Source organism: Mus musculus, chromosome 12 (genome assembly GCF_000001635.26).
Source record: "Mus musculus strain C57BL/6J chromosome 12, GRCm38.p6 C57BL/6J".
Lineage (NCBI taxonomy): Eukaryota > Metazoa > Chordata > Mammalia > Rodentia > Muridae > Mus > Mus musculus.
The window spans coordinates 41,976,193-41,993,829 of record NC_000078.6 but is presented as its reverse complement, the minus strand read 5'-3'; the positions used below and the strand labels follow the sequence as shown (position 1 = coordinate 41,993,829).

General features: G+C 40.4%; 1 long non-coding RNA gene across 1 annotated transcript in view; it reads left to right on the top strand.

Moving 5' to 3' along the window:
- Positions 1 to 1,794: 1,794 nt before the first annotated feature.
- Positions 1,795 to 17,637, top strand: part of Gm46348 — a 40,190-nt gene continuing 24,347 nt past the window's right edge. The window contains exons 1-2 of the long non-coding RNA XR_001780604.2: positions 1,795 to 2,027; positions 8,836 to 8,927. This is a non-coding gene — a long non-coding RNA (predicted gene, 46348). The remainder of the gene's footprint in view (positions 2,028 to 8,835; positions 8,928 to 17,637) is intronic.

Below are 17,637 nucleotides of genomic sequence, written 5' to 3'. Positions count from 1 at the left end.
AGCAAGCTAGGAGGAGAAAGCCAGTAAGCAGCATCCTTCCATAGTCTCTGTATCTACCTATCCTTTCCTCCAGGCTCCTGTCATGTTCATCCTGACTTCCTTCGATGATGAATAGTGATATGGAAGTGTAAGGCAATTAAAAACCCATTCCTCTCCAACATGTATTTGGTCATGATGTTTGATCACAGCAATGATAACCCTAAGACAAAACAATGAAAGGGTTTGGTGGCTCTAGCCACCATATTTAGGGATTGCTTGACAGGAACTGCAGGATTAAGAGGAAAACTGAGATCCATAGCTGATCTTGTAAAATAGGAAGGCTATCTCAGCCAATGAGGATGAGAGAGAGAAGACTGAGTGGAATATATGGCAAAGAAGGAGTCAATGGGAGTATGATATACAATCCTAGCCAGGAAATTAATAAATGTACTATCCTATATTTTTCCATGTTTATTGGTCTTGTTTTTCCTAAGTAGTCTATAAACGCCTTAAAGATAAAAAAACACAACTCTCTAAAACCCTCCACAAGGTTTATTGTAGAGAAAGTTCATTATCCCTACTGTGTGGGATAATTTCCTTGCCATCCTGATAAGATGCTTTTAAGACAGAAGCAGCTTAAGCAGGAGTTCGCTTTGCCTCATACTTCCTGGGGTCAGGCCGCTAGCAGAGGAAGCCACAACAGCCTTGAGGCAGTTGGTCCTATTTTGTCTAGTCAAGAAGCTGAGAGGGATGAATGATAGCGTGCAGCTCAGCTCTCCTTGTTCTTCAGTTCAGAATCCCAGTGCATAGTTTAGGTGGATCTCAGCACTTCGATTAATCTAATCTAGATAATTTGTCATAGGCATGCCCAGAGACTGATCTAATTTAGAGAATCTCTCACAGGCCTGCCTGGAGGCCTATCTCCTAGATGATTCTAGATCCTGTCAAGTTGACAATCAATATTAACTACCACGTTTACCTAATATGTACTATCAATCAAGCTGACAGGTGGTAAGAACAGGCCCTTAAAACAAGCAACCAAAGAGCATGCAGAAAGTAATGGATGGGATCATTCTGACAAATCCCTAAGGAATGTTTATGTTGGCTTCCTGTGAGGAAGACGCCAACTATTCATCTAGTTTTGGTGCGGTGTGTGTGTGTGTGTGTGTGTGTGTGTGTGTGTGTGTGTGTGTATGTGTTCATGTGTATGCATTTGTATGCAGGTGTGAGGCAGAAGCCATGTCAGGTGTCATTCCACAAGAGCCTTCCACCTTATTATTTTGAGATGGGACAGACCTGGTGCTCATTAGTTAGGCTAGAATTTCTGCTTAGCAAATGCCAGGGATCTTTGTATCTGCATCTTCCTAGAACCTAAAGAGTCTGCATCAGCATACTCAACTTCTATAGAGATGCTGAGGCTCAAACTCAAGTCCTCATGCTCATACAGCGAGCATGTCACTAAAGAAACCATTTCCCATCCCCAGCAGACCACTTTCTAAGCTGTTTAGTCCAAGTAAGATGCATCAATGCTAAGGCTCAGTTTTCAGCAAGCACACTGACAATTGCAGTTTTGTGGGACTTAAAGCTTATGTAGAGCAAGGTAGGAAGCTCACATTAAGGTATACATATACATCTCCAAATAAAATTTTAATGTAAAGTAAATATTATTTTTAACATGATACTCAATTATGAAGCAGACAAAGCATTTTGAAGTGTTGATAAACTACAAATATTGCTTGGTCAATATTGGTGAACAATTAATAGTTTTACATATATGGTAATTAAGACTACTTACCATAGACCAGCTTTGCGGGTCCTAATTCTGTTCCTCCTTCACTATTCTCTCTCTCTGTACCTAGCAATGTCAGCCATGGCAGCTCAGAGCTCTCCCAGTACTCAGTGGTGGAGTGGGTAAGAGAATTCTTACAAACGTTTCTACATCAAGACAGTAGTCAGTGCTATAATTACATGAAATTATATAAACTAAAGTCATCATCATCTTTACCTCCTCCCAATTGCCTGCATTTCCAACTGCAGCAAACACAAAGGTATGATGTGTGTCTTATCTAGGGATTTATTGCTGTGACACCATGGGTTTTATTGGGCACCATGATCAAAACGACTCTTATAAAGGACAACATTTGACTGGGGCTGGCTTACAGGTTCTTTGGTTCAGTCAATTATCATCACAGCAGGAGAATGGCAGGTCCAGACAAGCACCATGAAAGAGGAAGTGAGAGTTCTACAACTTGATCTGAAGGTCATCAGGAAAAGACTAACTTCTCAAAACCCATGCCCACAGTGACACACTTGCTCCAACAAGGCCACACCTACCTCCTATTAGTGCCACTCCTTGGCCCAAACATATGCAAACCACCACATTGGGACAAACATCACCTTCTATACTAATTAGTACCAAAGTGTCTTCTGTTTGAGTCTCCCTGAGATCACCTTGGTATGATCATTACTAAGGTCTTGAATAGAGGTCTGGACCAGTAAGGAAGGAGTTCTACAATTTGAACTTCACTTGCTCCATGATAAATTTTTTTCCATGTAGTACAGAGGAAAAGGAAACATGGGTAAATATTGTGAAGCAAAAGTCATAATAGACTTGGATTGTAGAATAGATGTGTCCAGCTTTAGAAGACAATAAAAACTGAAGAATGCCTCACAAATGTTTCTTTTTAAGGAAATGTATTAGAAATATCTCTAAATTAGAGGAAAAGAACTGAAAGAAAAATGGACAGTTTGTGTATTGATACTTAAGATTCCAGTTCAAGCACTGGCCTTGAGAAGACAGAAAGTAGGTTGCTTTCTGTGGCTCTAGGCACTCCCTGGGTCTGCTGATCGTGTTAGGGCCAGCACTTGGAAAAACAAACAAACAAACAAACAAAGCTGAATTTGCAGCCCCTTCATCACTGTTCTAGCCAATAGAAGTACAAAGCTCCTGTTGACATAATTCCTCAAAGTCAGATGGGCACTTCCACATTCAGGCCATTGATTAGTGCTCAGTGGTTTCTTTACCTGGATACAGGTCAATACGGGGTTGACTGGGAAATTATATCTTTATTCTGGGTATTCCTGTATATTATTGAAACCAGAAGGGTTTTGCTTGTTTGGGGACTTTTAAGTTTTATTATTAAGAAGAACGTGGTGCTGGAGAAATGCCACCCTGTTAAGAGTACTTGTTGTTCTTGCAGAGAATCTAGGTTTAGTTCCTAGCACCCATGTAGCAGCTAACAACTCACTGTAATTCCAGTTTCCTGAGGATCTGACAGCCTCTTTGGGACTCCAAGGTTAACATACAAAGAACACAGACATATACCCTGGCAAAAACACCTCTAAACCTAAAATGAAAAAGTTTTTTTTTTTTTAATTTTATTTAATCTATTTTTTTTTTACACTCCAGATTTTATCCCCCTCCAGATCAGATCCACCCTCTGACTGCTCCACTTCCCATACCTCCTCTTTCCTCATGCTCCCTCCTCCATCTCCACAGGGGTGTCCCCACCCCTGTTCCCCACCCCATCAGACCTTCCACTCCCTGGGGCCTCCAGTCTCTTCAGGTTTAGGTGCATCTTCTATGACTGAACCCAGTCCCAGGAGTCCTCTGCTGTATATGTGTTAGGGGGGCCTAGTATCAGCTAATGTATGCCTGGTTGGTGGTCCAGTGACTGAGAGATCTTGGGGGGTCCAGGTTAATTATAGAGTCACCCTCTTCCTCAGCTTCTTCCAGCTTTTTCCTAATTCAACCACAGGGGTCTGTCCATGGGTTGGGTGTAAATAGCTTCATCTGATTCTTTCAGCTGCTTGATAGGTCTTTTGGGGGCAGTAATGATAGGTCTCTTTTTGTAAGCACTCAGTGGAGAGAGGAATTTTTTTCTTAATTAAAAAGAATGAATATGACTAAAATTGTGAAACTTGCAATATGTGCTCCAGGAAGCCATTGAGATTAACTCTATTGAAGGGTTTGCCTAATCTTGCTTGTCAGCTTGACCTATCTGGGAAGGGAGAAACCTCAGTTTTCTCCATCAGGTTGGCCTGTGGACATATCTGTGGGAAGAAGATGAAGTCCTGAGTGATTTTGTATTGTTGACATGAACACAGACATGTAATGGATTCCAATGTCTCAGACCCATGGAAATGAGAACACCTCTGAGTGAAGCTCAAAGGAACAGAAAAAATGTCCTTTGGTTCAAGTATGGATGCTAGGAATGAGTGATCTGTAGCTAAGCCTAGTGTTTGCAAAACCTATCAACCACAACTTCCCCTTCCCTGATATTTATAGGCTACGACTGATCTCCTGTAGAGACCTCCTACTGAGATTAGCTATACCTGACTAGTCATTCTGCTGTGCACAGTACACCTGCCTCCTCAATTTAGATGTATAAGATATATGCATCTACATCTGCATGCACGGCCCACCCAACCCCAGCTTTTCTGTATGTTTGCCTGTGTGGCTTTTTTCTTCATTTCCTCTTTGCCCTAGTCAATTTTCCAGGACCCAACCATGGAATTAGTTGGGGCAAATATCTGTGGGAGCATTTTGTTGTTTGCTATTCTACTTAGGAGGGTCCATCCTAGTGTGGGTGGTACAATTCACAGGCAAGTGGAATGGGCTGAATAGAAAACTTAACTGAGCAAGCTACGGGAAAAAAGACCGTAAATAGACTTTTTCCATGATTTCTGCTTCAAGTTACTTCCTTAAGTTCTTATCTTAAGTGATGGGTTATAATGAGTAAGCTTAAATAAACGGTCCCTTCTTCAAATTGCATTTTATTGTAGTACTTAGCACAGCAACATAAAAAAAGTAACTAGAATACATAAGGTATCAGAAGTGAGAATATGCAGCCATCTTCTTTTCTGCAATATCTGCATAAAAAACTGGGGGGGGGGGGAATCACATAGCCTGAAGATGGGCTGTCTGCCTTCAAAAGCCAATTGATCCTACTGTAAAGAAAGCCCCCTTCAGGCTCCCCCTACTCAGAGGAGAAGGAGAGGGGGGAATATGGGGAGAAATTGTGAGGAGGAGGGGACTGAGAAGAGATAGGGTGCCAATATTGAGATATAAAGTGAATATTTTAATTAAATAGAAAAATACACTTCAGGGACTTATGAATGGCTCAGCAGGTAAATGGTTGTTGCCCAAACCTTGGTAAAATGTACCCACAAAGTTATTTTTTGACCTCTACATGTATAGATAAGCAAAATAACAATTTGCAAAAATAAAAAGACAAAAGAATTTTTTAAAAAAAGGAACAGCTAAAAAACAAACAACAATAACAAAGAAAACAAAACTAAACTAAAAAACAAAACAACAAAAAGAAAACCCAAAATATATAAAAATCAGTTAGGCTGGAGACATGGCTCTGTGATAGAGCACAATGGAAGGCCCTGGGCTCCACTCTCAGCAGCAAAAACAAACACACACACACACACACACACACACACACACACACACAAACACATGGAAGAGAATCAAAGACCTGATTGCCTCTTAATTTAGCATCAGAGAGTAAAGGTCCTGGAGCCCAGCAGACCTGGTTGGACTCCCAGTCTAGTAATTCCAGGTTTCTCTCATATTGTCCCTAGTTCTGATTCTGAAAAGTTTGAGGTTAGCTGGTTAGGCTCTGATTGGCTGCAGATAGAAGTAAAATCATGGGGGCATCTGTCTGATGCAACTTGGTGCAAAGTGCATTTTCTGGAAGAATCAAGAACCACTGGCAGCTTATAAGGACCTTTGTTGATAGACTGAGGCAAAATGACATCACCAATGCTAAGCCCTATCAAAGAGGACACTGGATTCCCTAGAACTCGAGTTATGGACAGTTGTGAGCCTTACGTGGGTGCTTGAAATTTAGCCCAGGTCCTCTAAAAGAATAGCCAGTGTTCTTTTTTTGTTTGTTTGTTTGTTTGTTTGTTTTGGTTTTTTGTTTTTGTTTTTCTAGACAGGGTTTTTCTGTAGCTCTGGCTGTCCTGGAACTCACTTTGTAGACCAGGCTGGCCTCAAACTCAGAAATCTGCCTGCCTCTGCCTTCCAAGTGCTGGGATTAAAGGCATGTGCCACCACACCCCGCTCAGCCAGTGTTCTTAACTGCTGGGTCATCTCAACGCTTAATAACTATTCCCCTAACTCATCCCAGCCTCCTAACTCCCTTTTAAATCTAGTATAATTCACTCTAATAACAGGACTGCAATCGAAAGACCCTCAAAACTCCAAGAGCCTGTGGTGTTCGACCCAAGTCTCTCTTTCAGTCATCTGTTATCACCTCCACCTTCACACACACACACACACACACACACACACACACACACACACGTCCCTGGTCACATTGACCTTGCTGCTTACTAAGCATGCCACGTTTGTTCCACTCAATCTTTGAAAATGTTTCTCCCTTGCCCTGCAGCACTTTTTTCTTTTGTTGTCCTTGTGAAAGCTCACACCTCCAGAGAGACCTTCTTCTCACCATCGCAGTCTCCTTTGCCTGAGCTATTTTCCTCCAAAGCCTTTAACATACCTAGTTTTTAGCTGTTGTTCTGTCTTATAGCAGTACAGTAGCTGCAGGAGGCAGGGGCTTGTCTTGAGCCAAGGTTATCAATATTCAGCCTGTGACAAACACATACCAGATATTTATGTCACAAATTGGTAGAATGAGTAATTCGTTTCTTATCAGATTAATTTTTCCCATTTTATGTTTTAAGGTTAACAACAGGTTCTCCTTCTCATCTTGCATTTTAAAATGACAACTGAGAAATTCAAACTGAAGGGGGAGGTTGGCAAACGGGAGAGAAACATGTAGTTCTGTCTTTGATCTATTTAATTCAGGTTGACGAGAACTCTGGTTGACCTTCTGTACCTAGGACTATGAAGAAATGGGTTGAAGAAGAAATTTCTAGGCTAAAAGGGAAGATTATGCGTGCATAATGATCTGTTTGAAGATAGGAGCTGGCCTTGCTATAATTGGGAGGTTTAACTACTGCCTCTGCTTTTCCTGAAAAGGGAAAGGAGGTATATAACAGGCTTAACTTGTTTAGCCCTTCAGGGCACTTCCATGTGGCAAGTGCTAAGGAATGAGTTACATCTTCACTGGGTAGCAGAAGGCAATGACAGAGTCTCTTCAGGTACGGGTTCTAGAGGCCCAGATTGTGACCATCTTTTCTTTTTCATTTGCCCTTAGACTATCAAGGATAAGGAAATCTCATTATCTCTTGAAACAGGGCCCCATCTTTAACCAAACCTGAAGCCCTTAAGTGCTGCCTGTTCCTGTTGTTTTCTCTGGGAGTATTTTTATTTTTAGCTTTGTTTCTTGCCACTAAAAAGTTTTGCTCATTCCCTAAGGAAATGCAATGGCTTTTTCCCTGGGAATGAAACCTAGACACATTTGTCCAGGGTGATAGACCTTCTGTTTGGGGCTGGCACTCAGATTCTGTTGGACATTTCCAGGGCATTGGTTGACATTCAGAGGTAACCTGCAAAATTGAGAATATAGCACGTTTGTTGCACATTAAAGCAATGTGAGCTGTGCTTGAGCTAAGAGACACGAAAAATTTGATTTCTCCCATAGCAAAAAAATTATACTCTACAACATGTGCTTGATAATTACAAATCTTTGCATAGGCATGAGTACCACATTCATGATACACCCCAGTGGCACCATTTCAAGGTTGCAGAGTCACCTTTTATAGACTATTCATTTCTAATCACTCCTGGTACAGCTCTGTCTGCCACACTTTGCTCTGCATGGGCGTTCCTGTAACAAATTGGAACGTTGCTGAGTGATTTCTTTAAAGCATATTTAATGCTAGTGCATATGTTTTAAGTGCTGTGAAAAACTGTCACCACATTCCTTGGAGATGGTATAGTGAGAGTATGAGAAGGAGGGGGAACAACCACAACTTTGATCACTTTTAACAGTAAAATAGTCCCATACATTTAAGTATTTGTGAACATTTCTATTCCAGTGGATCAGTTTACCTCTGGAAATGATGAAGAACTTGGCCAAGTGACAGGGCTTAGATATGCTCATCTATAGTCTTATTTCTTCCCATTAGAAGATACATCAGAATGCTTATACCTTCTTTTTCCTTTAATTGGATCTTCACAACAATAAGTATGTGCTGTATTTGAAAGAGTATAGTGAAGAGAGTGATTCTGTCAAAGCATAGGCTCTCAGGAAGCAAAACTGTAGATGTCTAGGTCAAAATCAAAATTCTACTATGCTATCAAGGTGACTTAACTTTGTAATCTGTAGACTAGGACAGTGAAAGAAACTCCTAGTTGATTTGCTGGTGCCATTAACATAATTATCTGACACATAAATGTTTAATATTATCAAGTTTTTCAATTATAGTCATTTTATAGATAAAATAATAGCTTCAGAAGGATAGCACAATATGCTTATGATTATACTGGTAACAACTGACCTGCATTTGGATCCAAGTATCTCTGATTATAGATATTTTGATTTCAGACTGCTGTTACAGTCCAGAAAAGAATAAAAATCCAGTTCTCATAGAGCATGATTGAGAGGATTATCTGAAACATTGAATAACAAATTCATGTTGACCAACAGATATAATATTATAAGAAAATGAGCTATTCTAGTTGTAGGTTTTCATATCTTACTACTAATCTAGACCTTTTCTAAAGTAGAACTGAACACTGGTGAAAAAGTTGCTTGGGTTTATCTTCCTCTTGTGCAAACAGCTAGACAACAAAAGCTGCCTTCTTCATCCTGGGTGTGCTGTGTAGCTGGGTTCCTGGCAGTATTATGTGGGCAGGAATGCTGAGCACCATTTCTAGGTGCAGTCTGAGAAATCTCTGTGTGGTATTTTGATGTTTTCATCTTCTATTAGTTAGACAGGCGATGGCCACCAGACAGTTTGGACTATAATTGATGGGAACCCACAAAGAGGATGGCTTTTGAGTCTCTGTATCACCTGATAAGGTAAGACTATCACTATTCAGAGCCCCATTGTGAATTTTATTTGAAATATGTATATATATGTATATATACATATGCATATACAGTCTGAAATATATAAATGTAATTTATATATTACCTAGTATTTAGAAATTAATATTTGGAGGTGTATTGTGAGAATAGCTATTGTTACTTCAGGGATCCTCAGCATTGTAGCTAGGTGAGTAAGTTGTTTACTGCCTAGAGGTATGAGCGTAATTTCTTTTATTCTGTGTACAATCTCATGTTTGTACATGCGACTAAATTTTTTGAGACTAAATGCAGTCAATATTTGACTTTAGCCATCCTATAGTTTGTAAATACCTAAAGTATATCATTCAAAATAGTTTTAGGATTGAATTATCTTCAATTTGTTTGTTTGTTTGTTTGTTTTTTCGAGACAGGGTTTCTCTATATAGTCCTGGCTGTCCTGGAACTCACTTTGTAGACTAGGCTGGCCTTGAATTCAGAAATCCGCCTGCCTTTGCCTCCTGAGTGCTGGGATTAAAGGTGTGTGCCACCACTGCCTGGCCAATATTTTTTTAATGAAGGAAGGAATCAAGGTTTATTTATAAAATTTCCCAGCTTTTTAAAATTAGATTTTTAGTTTTGAGATTAGAATATAATAACATTCCTAATTCCCTGTCTTTCTGTCTTCTGTACTCTTACCTCTCCTGTTTTCTTCAAATTAAATGATCTCTTTATGTAAGTAACTCATGACATGGTTACTGCCCCTGGAACAGAGCCAGCAGGGCATGGTCCTCCATCAGTGTTGATGATGCAATGGGTGAAAGGCTCAATTATATAATAGTGTATACATTTTCACATTCCTCCTTTGAGGAATGTCTTTTCTACCAAGGTTAATGACTCCATGATAGTCAGAGACAGCATAAGTCCAGGAAGCAAGGACATATCTGTCTTAGCAAAATTGTAGAATGCTGTGACCTTCAGGACAGTCCTTAGGACTGTGGGAAAGAATGCTGAAGATATGAGTTTGAAAACATATACTTTCTCAACTATGCAAAATATAAGAATGCCATATAAATTGTAAAAAGAGCTTCACAGGTCACAGAGGCAGCTACACTATAAGCCAGCTTGTCAGAAACATACTAAGGAAGGAGATAAAGATATTTAGGGTGTGGTAATCAAAAGGCAAGACCCCACCCAATTAAGTTTGTTGTTGTTGTTGTTGTTATTGTTATTGTTTATGCTTGCAAAGGCTGGTGTATTACTGAATTCAAGGTCAACCTAGGACAAAGCTAATTTAAGCAGAATGGTAATTTCAGGGCAAGGTCCCAGCCAGCTATCTTATTGTCTATGCTCATGCTTGCTGTCTTTTTCAATAGAACATGGGGCTGAGGTCAAGGGATGCTGACTCATGGGATAATCAGAAGAGAACCTGGGGTAAAGATTAAATTGATATGTAAAATAAAAGACTGAGTTTTTCATCTGAAAGAGATGAGCTATCCTGAGAATTTTGAGAATAGCAAGAGGAAGCTGTCTTGAACAGAACACAAAGAAAAAGCAGTCTGGAAAGCAGTCCTGAGCAGAACGTAGGCCTTCAGCTTGGACCCATGATTTGACTTCAAGTTCTTTGTTTTGCTGCCCTCAAACATCCCTTCTCTCAGAACCCCTCTCCAAACTGAACCTGATCCTTGGCAGTTGTTACATGCATTAGACATCCTGGATGTCTTAAAACACTCTGCTATGCCCAAAAGAGTAATAGAGAAAAGGTATGTGGTCACAGCAACACCAGAGTTGGGACATCTGATGAAAGGTGAGGTGAGGTCACATGGCAGGGTCACTGGAGAAATTATAAGTGGCAACTGTGAGTTAGTTCCAGAGGGTACACATAGCCAGCAATCTTTAATGCAACTAGTGTGGGTGACATTAAGGAGCTGGTAGGCTGAGGTCAGGGTCTGAAGCAGAAGATAAAAATGACATGTTAGTGCTATTAAGGAAGTAAGGACCACTCGAGCCCCGGGCTTCCTTGCCAGCGGAGTTGCCTGACACCCGCAAGGGCCCACACAGGATTCCCCACGGGATCCTAAGACCTCTAGTGAGTGGAACACAACTTCTGCCAGGAGTCCGGTTCGAACACCAGATATCTGGGTACCTTCCCTGCAAGAAGAGAGCTTTCCTGCAGAGAATACTCTACCCACTGAAACTAAGGAGAGTGCTACCCTCCCAGGTCTGCTTATAGAGGCTAACAGAGTCACCTGAAGAACAAGCTCTTAACAGAGACAACTATAACAGCTAGCTTCAGAGATTACCAGATGGCGAAAGGCAAACGTAAGAATCCTACTAACAGAAATCAAGACCACTCACCATCATCAGAACGCAGCAATCCCACCCCACCTAGTCCTGGGCACCCCAACACAACCGAAAATCTAGACCCAGATTTAAAAGCATTTTTCATGATGATGATAGAGGACATCAAGAAGGACTTTCATAAGTCACTTAAAGAATTACAGGAGAGCACTGCTAAAGAGTTACAGGCCCTTAAAGAAAAGCAGGAAAACACAGCCAAACAGGTAGAAGTCCTTAAAGAAAAACAGGAAAACACCTCCAAACAGGTAATGGAAATGAACAAAACCATACTAGAACTAAAAAGGGAAGTAGACACAGTAAAGAAAACCCAAAGCAAGGCAACGCTGGAGATAGAAACCCTAGGAAAGAGATCTGGAACCATAGATGCGAGCATCAGCAACAGAATACAAGAAATGGAAGAGAGAATCTCAGGTGCAGAAGATTCCATAGAGAACATCGACACAACAGTCAAAGAAAATACAAAATGCAAAAGGATCCTAACTCAAAACATCCAGGAAATCCAGGACACAATGAGAAGACCAAACCTAAGCATAATAGCAGTGGATGAAAATGAAGATTTTCAACTCAAAGGACCAGCAAACATCTTCAACAAAATAATTGAAGAAAACTTCCCAAACATAAAGAAAGAGATGCCCATGATCATACAAGAAGCCTACAGAACTCCAAATAGACTGGACCAGAAAAGAAATTCCTCCCGACACATAATAATCAGAACAACAAATGCACTAAATAAAGATAGAATATTAAAAGCAGTAAGGGAGAAAGGTCAAGTAACATATAAAGGAAGGCCTATCAGAATTACACCAGACTTTTCACCAGAGACTATGAAAGCCAGAAGAGCCTGGACAGATGTTATACAGACACTAAGAGAACACAAATGCCAGCCCAGGCTACTATACCCGGCCAAACTCTCAATTACCATAGATGGAGAAACCAAAGTATTGCACGACAAAACCAAATTCACACAATATGTTTCCAAGAATCCAGCCCTTCAAAGGATAATAACAGAAAAGAAGCAATACAAGGACGGAAATCACGCCCTAGAACAAACAAGAAAGTAATCCCTCAACAAACCAAAACGAATACAGCCACAAGAACAGAATGCCAACTCTAACAACAAAAATAAAAGGAAGCAACAATTACTTTTCCTTAATATCTCTTAATATTAATGGACTCAATTCCCCAATAAAAAGACATAGACTAACAGACTGGCTACACAAACAGGACCCAACATTCTGCTGCTTACAGGAAACCCATCTCAGGGAAAAAGACAGACACTACCTCAGAGTGAAAGGCTAGAAAACAATTTTCCAAGCAAATGGTCTGAAGAAACAAGCTGGAGTAGCCATTCTAATATCGGATAAAATCGACTTCCAACACAAAGTTATCAAAAAAGACAAGGGGGGACACTTCATACTCATCAAAGGTAAAATCCTCCAAGAGGAACTCTCAATTCTGAATATCTACGCTCCAAATGCAAGGGCAGCCACATTCATTAAAGACATTTTAGTAAAGCTCAAAGCACACATTGCACCTCACACAATAATAGTGGGAGACTTCAACACACCACTTGAATCAAGGGACAGATCGTGGAAACAGAAACTAAACAGGGACACAGTGAAACTAACAGAAGTTATGAAACAAATGGACCTAACAGATATCTACAGAACATTTTATCCTAAAACAAAAGGATATACCTTCTTCTCAGCACCTCACGGGACCTTCTCCAAAATTGACCATATAATTGGTCACAAAACAGGCCTCAACAGATACAAAAATATTGAAATTGTCCCATGTATCCTATCAGACCACCATGGCCTAAGACTGATCTTCAATAACAACATAAATAATGGAAAGCCAACATTCACGTGGAAACTGAACAACACTCTTCTCAATGATACCTTGGTCAAGGAAGGAATAAAGAAAGAAATTAAAGACTTTTTAGAGTTTAATGAAAATGAAGCCACAACGTACCCAAACCTTTGGGACACAATGAAAGCATTTCTAAGAGGAAAACTCATAGCTCTGAGTGCCTCCAAGAAGAAACGGGAGAGAGCACATACTAGCAGCTTGACAACACATCTAAAAGCTCTAGAAAAAAAGGAAGCAAATTCACCCAAGAGGAGTAGACGGCAGGAAATAATCAAACTCAGGGGTGAAATCAACCAAGTGGAAACAAGAAGAACTATTCAAAGAATTAACCAAACGAGGAGTTGGTTCTTTGAAAAAATCAACAAGATAGATAAACCCTTAGCTAGACTCACTAAAGGGCACAGGGACAAAATCCTAATTAACAAAATCAGAAATGAAAAGGGAGACATAACAACAGATCCTGAAGAAATCCAAAACACCATCAGATCCTTCTACAAAAGGCTATACTCAACAAAACTGGAAAACCTGGACAAAATGGACAAATTTCTGGACAGATACCACGTACCAAAGTTGAATCAGGATCAAGTTGATCTTCTAAACAGTCCCATATCACCTAAAGAAATAGAAGGAGTTATTAATAGTCTCCCAGCCAAAAAAAGCCCAGGACCAGACGGGTTTAGTGCAGAGTTCTATCAGACCTTCAAAGAAGATCTAATTCCAGTTCTGCACAAACTATTTCACAAAATAGAAGTAGAAGGTACTCTACCCAACTCATTTTATGAAGCCACTATTACTCTGATACCTAAACCACAGAAAGATTCAACAAAGATAGAGAACTTCAGACCAATTTCTCTTATGAATATCGATGCAAAAATCCTCAATAAAATTCTTGCTAACCGAATCCAAGAACATATTAAAGCAATCATCCATCCTGACCAAGTAGGTTTTATTCCAGGAATGCAGGGATGGTTTAATATACGAAAATCCATCAATGTAATCCATTATATAAACAAACTCAAAGACAAAAACCACATGATCATCTGGTTAGATGCAGAAAAAGCATTTGACAAGATTCAACACCCATTCATGATAAAAGTTTTGGAAAGATCAGGAATTCAAGGCCCATACCTAAACATGATAAAAGCAATCTACAGCAAACCAGTAGCCAACATCAAAGTAAATGGAGAGAAGCTGGAAGCAATCCCACTAAAATCAGGGACTAGACAAGGCTGCCCACTTTCTCCCTACACTTTCAACATAGTACTTGAAGTATTAGCCAGAGCAATTCGACAACAAAAGGAGATCAAGGGGATACAAATTGGAAAAGAGGAAGTCAAAATATCACTTTTTGCAGATGATATGATAGTATATATAAGTGACCCTAAAAATTCTACCAGAGAACTCCTAAGCCTGATAAGCAGCTTCGGTGAAGTAGCTGGATATAAAATAAACTCAAACAAGTCAATGGCCTTTCTCTATACAAAGAATAAACAGGGTGAGAAAGAAATTAGGGAAACAACACCCTTCTCAATAGTCACAAATAGTATAAAATATCTTGGCGTAACTCTAACTAAGGAGGTGAAAGATCTGTATGATAAAAACTTCAAATCTCTGAAGAAAGAAATTAAAGAAGATCTCAGAAGATGGAAAGATCTCCCATGCTCATGGATTGGCAGGATCAACATTGTAAAAATGGCTATCTTGCCAAAAGCAATCTACAGATTCAATGCAATCCCCATCAAAATTCCAACTCAATTCTTCAACAAATTAGAAGGAGCAATTTGCAAATTCATCTGGAATAACAAAAAACCTAGGATAGCAAAAAGTCTTCTCAAGGATTAAAGAACCTCTGGTGGAATCACCATGCCTGACCTAAAGCTTTACTACAGAGCAATTGTGATAAAAACTGCATGGTACTGGTATAGAAACAGACAAGTAGACCAATGGAATAGAATTGAAGACCCAGAAATGAACCCACACACCTATGGTCACTTGATCTTCGACAAGGGAGCTAAAACCATCCAGTGGAAGAAAGACAGCATTTTCAACAATTGGTGCTGGCACAGCTGGTTGTTATCATGTAGAAGAATGCGAATCGATCCATACTTATCTCCTTGTACTAAGGTCAAATCTAAGTGGATCAAAGAACTTCAAATAAAACCAGAGACACTGAAATTTATAGAGGAGAAAGTGGGGAAAAGCCTTGAAGATATGGGCACAGGGGAAAAATTCCTGAACAGAACAGCAATGGCATGTGCTGTAAGATCGGGAATTGACAAATGGGACCTAATGAAACTCCAAAGTTTCTGCAAGGCAAAAGACACCGTCAACAAGACAAAAAGACCACCAACAGATTGGGAAAGGATCTTTACCTATCCTAAATCAGATAGGGAACTAATATCCAACATATATAAAGAACTCAAGAAGGTGGATTTCAGAAAATCGAACAACCCCATTAAAAAATGGGGCTCAGAACTGAACAAAGAATTCTCACCTGAGGAATACCGAATGGCAGAGAAGCACCTGAAAAAATGTTCAACATCCTTAATCATCAGGGAAATGCAAATCAAAACAACCCTGAGATTCCACCTCACACCAGTCAGAATGGCTAAGATCAAAAATTCAGGTGACAGCAGATGCTGGCGAGGATGTGGAGAAAGAGGAACACTCCTCCATTGTTGGTGGGAGTGCAGGCTTGTACAACCACTCTGGAAATCAGTCTGGCGGTTCCTCAGAAAATTGGACATAGTACTACCGGAGGATCCAGCAATACCTCTCCTGGGCATTTATCCAGAAGATGCCCCAACTGGTAAGAAGGACACATGCTCCACTATGTTCATAGCAGCCTTATTTATAATAGCCAGAAGCTGGAAAGAACCCAGATGCCCCTCAACAGAGGAATGGATACAGAAAATGTGGTACATCTACACAATGGAGTACTACTCAGCTATTAAAAAGAATGAATTTATGAAATTCCTAGCCAAATGGATGGACCTGGAGGGCATCATCCTGAGTGAGGTAACACATTCACAAAGGAACTCACACAATATGTACTCACTGATTAGTGGATATTAGCACCAAACCTAGGATTCCCAAGATATAAGGTACAATTTGCTAAACACATGAAACTCAAGAAGAATGAAGACTGAAGTGTGGACACTATGCCCCTCCTTAGAATTGGGAATAAAACACCCATGGAAGGAGTTACAGAGACAAAGTTTGGAGCTGAGATGAAAGGATGGACCATGTAGAGACTGCCATATCCAGGGATCCACCCCATAATCAGCATCCAAATGCTGACACCATTGCATACCCTAGCAAGATTTTATTGAAAGGACCCAGATGTAGCTATCTCTTGTGAGACTATGCCGGGGCCTAGCAAACACAGAAGTGGATGCTCACAGTCAGCTAATGGATGGATCACAGGGCTCCCAATGGAGGAGCTAGAGAAAGAACCCAAGGAGCTAAAGGGATCTGCAACCCTATAGGTGGAACAACATTATGAACTAACCAGTACCCCGGAGCTCTTGACTCTAGCTGCATATGTAACAAAAGATAGCCTAATCGGCCGTCACTGGAAAGAGAGGCCCATTGGACACGTAAACTTTGTATGCCCCAGTACAGGGGAACGCCAGGGCCAAAAAGGGGGAGTGGGTGGGTAGGGGAGTGGGGGTGGGTGGGTATGGGGGACTTTTGGTATAGCATTGGAAATGTAAAAGAGCTAAATACCTAATAAAAAATGGAAAAAAAAAAAAGGAAGTAAGGACCTTGGAGGAGTGTTTGATTACTTCTGTTTTTCTGATTCATAGAGGTTGGGAAATTGAGACATATTTTCTCTGGATGTGAATAGTACTTACTAGGGACCCAGATTGATTTTTATGATAGAGTTTACTGACAGCATCTGTTTTCCTCCAGAGATTCCATGGGTCTTGAATATAGAAGAGGGTCTTGCATTGTTGATAGAAATGATTGACCCATGATCCTAACATATGTATCTGCCAAGACCAATATGGGAACCCCCATATTCATCTGGCTGTTTTTTATAATCATCTTTCATCTGGTCAAAGAGGAAGCAAAGAAAGAGGTCATAATATTTGGATAGAATGGTAGGGATAGGGATGACAGTAATTTGGATCCAGCGCTCGGCATCTGGCTATGGAACAGTTTCCTGACCCTATTTAGAAAGACTGTTTGTTATCAGTGGGGGTTTCTTGAGCCTCAAACCTCCAGACATAAGGATTACCCTGGATAGAAATGAAGAGTAGGGGGAGAATGTGGGGTCCATATCTAATCCAGTGGGGTTAAGTACAGCCGGAGTGGAGTCTCATTTTTCTGGGAATGAGGACAAGCTGAATGGTCTTGACACCTTCTGCAGCTTAATAGAGCAAGGTCCTGTTGGGGTTGATGTGTAAGAAGAGTCATTTTGAGGTGGAGGGGTGAAAGGTTTGAAGTGAGACAGGTGGACACAATGAGAGAGCCCCTCGAGCTTAAC